The sequence below is a fragment of the Haplochromis burtoni genome, unplaced genomic scaffold, assembly GCF_018398535.1.
Source record: "Haplochromis burtoni strain Fernald_Lab_line unplaced genomic scaffold, NCSU_Asbu1 Contig_619, whole genome shotgun sequence".
Taxonomy (NCBI): Eukaryota; Metazoa; Chordata; class Actinopteri; order Cichliformes; family Cichlidae; genus Haplochromis; species Haplochromis burtoni.
The window spans coordinates 182,288-189,450 of record NW_024582980.1 but is presented as its reverse complement, the minus strand read 5'-3'; positions in this window follow the sequence as shown (position 1 = coordinate 189,450).

Here is a 7,163-nt window from a genome sequence, read left to right as displayed (position 1 = left end):
TGACCTCCCTGTGAAGGAGGGATGTGAAAAGAGCAACTCTTCTTTTGGATCAATAGATTATGAAAAAAAAAGTGGATGAGAGAGGGTGGGGGGGTCTTCTTCATGGAAATGAAGCATTTCTCAGGGGAAATTCCTTTTGAATTGCTTCCTGTGGGTCAGGATTCTAAATAGGTTGTGGGCCTATTAGTGATGGATCCCCTCATGATAATATGTTTTAATGAGAATAAATCCCTGGGCAAGAGACTACATTTTAGATTTTTGATAAGCAAGAGTTTAACGGGGCATTAGGCAATGTGTGACCTGTAATGACTGCTGTGGTTGTATGTGAAACTCTGGAATTTTTGTGGTAGCAACAGCACCCGTGAGCAGATATTTTTGTCTAATAGCAAAACGAGCACTAACGACATGGACCTAGAGACCTGGACTTATTCATCTGGCAACCACCAGCTACAAGGGAAAATCTTTTATTCTTTTCAGGCTAACACTGGGATAAGTTAGTTCCTCCTCGTGCTTGCTTTGATTGCTAGCAGATTGCAGCAATCACCTGTAGCTTGCATGAAACACAGAGTTGTGCTTTACCAATGCAGCCAACACATTTTAAAAGGCACAAGGTTTTCATGTTAGGAAACTCGACGTATTCCATGTAGTCTACTGGCAACCACGTCAACCTGCTAATGAGTCAAGTGAGTGCAAGGAGATTTTTTAGTACAGCATGTTATACCTCTTTATGACCAATTTCACGCAACCACTCAGCAACCTGTTGGGGAATACTTTTTGCTAGTGACCAGCAGTTGCCAGGGGGAAGCTGACTGGTCTCTAGGCCTGTGTGAATGGAGCTTTAACAATCAATTTAACAGCAACTGGTAACATCCTCTCATCAGCTGACTGGAAATGAGTTTTCTCCCTCGTGACTTGCGGTTGTCAAATGGTCACCATCCGGTCTCTAAATGTACGTGACTGCACCTTAGCACCACAGTTGTGCAGTGATTAGAATTGTTATCATACAGCTAAAAAGTCCTGGGTTTGAATTCACTAACTGGCTCTCACCATTTCTGGTTTGTTTGCATGCCCTTCCTGAGACTGAGTGGCTTTTTTCCAGGTACCATCTTCCTCCCTCACTTTCAAAGATGATGATGCATTTTTCCTGTAATTTGTTTGATTTTTCTCTGGCCTGCAGGAAAAGTATTGCTAAGTTAATTTATTCTAGTGATTTTAAATCGACCATTAGTATGAATGATCATCTGTCTCTCTGTGTTAGCCCTGTGATAGCCTGGTTACCCTTTTTGGGTTGGCTTATTTTATACCCTTTGACTGCTGGTATAAACTTCAGCCCTCTGTAACCTTGACTGGGATTAAGAAAAACGGATGGATGAAAAATTTTAAATGAAATTTAAATTTGTCTTTGTCTTAATTTATTTGATGTACTTTAATTGACACGTAGCATCTGAGTCCTCTGAATTTTCCTCCCTAAATTATGGCCAGTGAGACACTTGAATGTGATAAATATACGAATAGATGCTACAGGTATTTTTCAGCTCTTATAACTGTCTGCCCTATAACAACTTGGGTCTGTGGTTCATAGAACTCTTTTTTTTTATTTTTATCAATGACTACTATGCCTTCCCTCCATAAAAGGAACTCTGTAGATGTGAGCATATGTTGATTGACAAATGCATGAATCTGCTGGTAACCAGAATCAATAAACATTTGTAGTGTTTGAAGCAGCTAATTTCAAGGTTAGTGAAACTTTGAAATGACCAACACACTAAATATAGTATAATGTGATTATTGTCAGTAGAGCTTAAAATCACGTATGCCATGGAGGAAATCTAAATCAGTTTTAATTAGTCAGAGCAAAACATCAACTTCACTACCAGTTCCTTTGTGTTAGAACTAAGCATCCACACACCACGGGACAAAGTAGAGAAAAAAGTGAAAAACACGATAACAAGAAAATGAAAGCCCATCACAAAAAGTGATGTTGTATTACCAGCTGCTATCTGGTTATGATATCACTTCAGCATTCAGCCTGCAGCAGAATAATGAAAACAGAAAAGTTAGTAGTTTCCAGGGGACTTCCCCATTTGGTACTTAGCCCCAGGCACAGAAAGTGTCTGTTTTCATTAAAAACAAAAAACAAAACACACACTTATTGATGTCTTTCATTTGCTTTTCATGATGCTCCAAAAATGTTCTGAGTTAGATACCAAAAGGGGGAATATTGGCCTATTAAAAATCCTCCTATTTCAGAACAGGCTTGTGATTTACAGACTCCTCCTCTTCAGCACTTACTGCTTTTTTCCGGAGATTCATTTGTTTTTCTTCTTTCTCTCCATTTTCCCCTCTATGAGAATCGTTGTGGCAGCACATGAAGGGGCAAAATCTGCGTGGAGCCACAATGGTGTCATCAAGGGCAAGTTCACTTTGACAAACTCCTCCAGTGGGCAGACAGGCCACACACAGACAACCATGCACTCTGCAGGAGGTGGCGGTGCATGAAATGAACCGTGCAAACGCACAAAGTTGGCGTGCACATTTCACACACATGCAACGACAGTGATACCTCTCATCGGCCTGTGCAGCCACAGTAGCTGACCGCGGCTGCAGGCCCAGCAGGACTGGAATGCGACCTATTGTTGCAAGGGTCCATCGAGCAACAATAGAGGTCCAGGGACAGTTAGCACCACAATACCTCCATGCTGATCTGTGCCGAAACATCAGTGCTGCTGGCTGCTTGGACGCCCTGCTGAGTGCATTTAACTGGTTGGGAATCAGGTCGCTTGTGTTACTCATCAATTAACGATGCTTTTCCAAGAATTGCTTTAATGGCAATCACATAGCAACGGCGCTGCCACAAGAACACCAGGAGAGTTGAGTATGTGGATCCACGGTGGGAGCTTTGTAGCTTACTTTATTAAAAAGGCAGAAAAAATTAACTTGGCACAAAAATTTATAACACACACACACACACACACACACACACACACACACACACACACACACACACACACACACACACACACACACACACACACACACACACACACACACACACACAAACATATACAGTAATTATGGAAGCAACGCTTTATCACCCTAATGTGCAAAATCAATGAAACATTACATATGTGCTTCCTCTCATTTTAAATTCAGCAGTTAGTTACAGTTTCTAATCCCGGTAATGTTCTTTCAATTCCTCAATTTAGTGGTCAGCATGTCTCAGCCAGATTCACGCTCTTTGGATTCAACAGCCAGACTGTGGGTGTGTTAGGGACAGCCGGGTAGAATGTTTAAAGATGGCTACCCATTCACAAGTGTGAGAGACACACTGCACATTTTAGACTTCCTGTTGGGTTCTTGAACACAAAATGAATCAATGATGTTTTTCTATATAAGACAAATGCTATTTAACAGCATGGACCAAATTTCCATGATAAAGAGCAGTTTTGTAAAGTTTGTGATGTCTAGAGAAATTTATTCAGTTCGGACGACACTTTTTTTTGGTTGCAGTGAATAGAAAGAGTAGCTTTTGAGCAGGGGTTCATCACAAATCGAAGTCTGAAGTGCTTTAAAGCTCAGAGCTGTTCTTTGCTGCTTAAGTTAGACTGATCCAGATGAATTGACTTGCTAGCAGCGGTCAATCAGTTGGAGACAGGATAAGGCAGAAACATGAAGTTTTGGTTCGTTGTGCGTCACATTAGGGAAGAAGTTATGTAGCCACTGAGTAACAATGCGGAACAGCTGCCTTCCAGTCAACAGTATCACCATCACTAGCAGGTCACTGGCTGCCCAAAAAAGCCGAGAATGAGGAAGTGACACTATATCTTCTGGAAGGGAACTGGAAAGCAGTTGTCAATGGGGATTTCTTCCGACCTAGTTTCCATTTGTTCAACAATGAAGTTAGCTATTCTGTTGTAAGGAAGTTGGCATTATTATCATGGTCAGGTGTGATAGAGACACTAATGCTGCAGCTGAATCTGCATGAGAGAGAGAACTGATATGTGCAGGTGTTATGCAACGCCAGGAGGACAGGACGGCTTTTCATTGTTAATTTTATTAATCGCAGCTATTGGGTGCAACCAGAAAGACTGTGGATAAATAATACAAACTTGTCACTGTGAGAACTCCTGTACAGTAACTGTTGTCTAAATATGTGGTAAGGAGAGAACATGCTTTCATGTATGACAATAAAAATGGGTGAGGCCATAAGCTACAAAACAGGCCTCTTAAAATGCACAGCTGTTTTAAAAGCAGAAACCTGAAGCACCTGCAGTATGAGAATAGTGTTCTGGGGAAAATGGGACTGAGAGTTATGTTTTTTTGTTGTAAAATTCCTACATCTGTATAGTAAACGCGTGTGTAGGAGGCAGACAGACAGACAGAGATATGGAAACAGAAAGCTTGAAAATAGAGTATGAGAAATAAAGAAAAGAGAAGTGGATCGCCCTTTTACTCACACAGCTACTGTTTACAGCACTTGATTGTCCACTTAATAAAACTAAGAGGATGTGAGTCACACAGCCACGAACATGAAAACAAAGATGGTTATGCATGCGTGTACACACACACACACACACACACACACACACACACACACACACACACACACACACACGCACGCACAATTCTTTCTGTTTATGAGTCACAGTGCAAGTGTGAAAGTAAAGCGCAGGTTAACAACAAGGCAGAGCATCTAACACGTGGTGGAGGCGGCAAAACAAAGGGTCACGTGAACAGATATTTAGCCGGGGTGTGTTTGGTTTCGTGTGTGGCTTGGGTGGGGTGTGAGAAGAGGAGAAATAGGAGCAAAAAGGTGTGGCACTTTCTTTTTTCCAACTTGGATGCAAGTGGATGCTGCTTTTTTTTTCTTCAGGTCAGTGTTGTGTACTCAACATTTAATAATAGTTCACACTCACACATACATTTTATGCTAATGTAACAATAACTCCTGCTTCCCAAACGTCATTCTCAACCTAAACGTTTTTCAGCAACTTCTTTTTTTTACAACAATCATTATGGGGCAGCATGGTGGTCCTGAGTTCACTTATACCATCAGACCGGGGTCTTTCTGTGTGGAGTTTGCATGTTTTCCCGTGTTTGTGTGGGTTCTCTCCCAGTACTCCGGTTTCCTCCCACAGTCCAAAGACATACAGTGAGTTGGGTTAGGTTAATTGGTCTCTCTAAATTGCCCATAGGTGTGAATGACTGTCTATGTGTTAACCCTGTGACAGACTGGTGACCTGTCTAGGTTGTACCTTGCCTCTCGCCAAGACAGTTGGGATAGGCTCCAGCCCCCCCGCGACCCTGAAAAAGAATAAGCGGAAAAGAATGGATGGATAATCATTATTTCAAATTTAATGATTTATGTTACGGTGACTTTTTGTTGGCCCCAGATTTAGATCTCGATTTTACAGTCACACAAATATAAGCATGCTCCTTCATACTTCTTTGTGAAAGCATGGAAAACTAGTAGCAGGATAAATTTCACTTCCATGCGCTCAGATCATCAATCTGTTATGCTATTTTCTTGCACCATAATCTTATTCTTGGACTCTACTAGATTCTACCAAAGACAGATTTGTCCCTAACAACCAAGGGTCCATTGAACACCACTCTGATGTCTGTTGACTAGATATGATAATAATGCCAGTGACCTAATCATAAGAATGATGACTGCCACAAAGCCACAAATTCTTTCTATTACTTTTTGTATTTCTGTTTAAGCCATATGAAAACCCCAAGTACCGAGAAAAGAGGCAGTTTTTCTGACCATGCACTGTTAAGTTCCTGCTAGAAGAATGATAATGATAACCTTTCAGGAAGTCACTGCACCTGGCTTCCAAATAGTTCAACCCTCATAAAATGCATTCTCTTGCTCCTAAAATAGTTCAATGCAATGCTGGAGGGGCCTCAGTTAAGTAACAAGCCAAAGTATGCTATAGCATCCTCCCCTCAAAAGGCACTACTGAACTTGTGCAAGAAGACCAAGAAGTCCTTGTACTTGTTGGATGAGCCACATTGGGAGTTGATTTACAACAGTGCTTCCTAAGGTAAACATGCATACAGCCAAGATAATATAAAAGCTAAATTGTCCAACTCAGATGAGAGATTGCAAAATATTATGTGCTGTTTGCTGTGGCCTAAACCACACCTTTAATGAATTTAGCAAGTTTTTCAGAAGTCTTTAAGTTAGTTTTCTGCATTTCAATTAGAGTTCCTGGGTTAATTACTGCTAACCTTTTAATAGAAGCCTATTCATATTGTATGCGGCCAATAACCTACACAAAAGGCTGCTTAATAAGCTATCAGTGTAATACCACACCAGTATCTGGCAGCAGCAAGTGTTATGGGTGTGACTCCAGGTACAGAATTGGCAGAACATTAAGTTTTGTCTGTCACACATCTGGCACGCTGACTTTACCACAGGGTACATTTGTTAGATGAGCATACTTTGATGCACCAAGATGTGAGTTATTAGCCCTTTGGGTGCACAAGTAAAATACACATTCATCTGTGCACAAAACTGAAATCTTGATTTGGAAATAACAGAAGATTAAATACTTTAATATTAAATTAAAACAACACGCACTATTAAAGGTCATTAAAAGACAACGGGTAATTCAAGACATTTATGAAGGGCAATTTATTACAGCAATATTAGCAGCTTTATTAATGTCCTTTCAAATTGCTTTTAAATGATAAAATTACAAGTAAAGTCTAATTTAAAAGACTCTATGTTTATTTGTCATCAGCCAGACGGACAAGGCGACACCTGACTGGACTTTTCTAATTTAAGGTATCTTTAGAAGATATTTTTAGAACTTTATAACCTGGGCCATTATTTTATAGTTTGCACCATCTGTTCAGCACATCTGCACTCTTGAACTTGTCATCTTAGCTATATAAGCCACGATAACCACAGTTTGCAAAGCTAAATATGGAGAACAATTCTTTAGCAATGAAAGGCACTTCTCCAGAATGTTTAAAAATAATTTTTGGTGTAGTTGTTGACAGTTTCACAAAAATTCATCAGGTCACATAACCAGTAATCAATGTCGTCCACCTTACCCTCTCCTCATCAAATTCTGGGTTGGGATTTCCTACCAGTTTGATGTGCCTGGAAAACTGAAAACAGAAGGTGCTCAGAGGGCATCCAGTGCTCA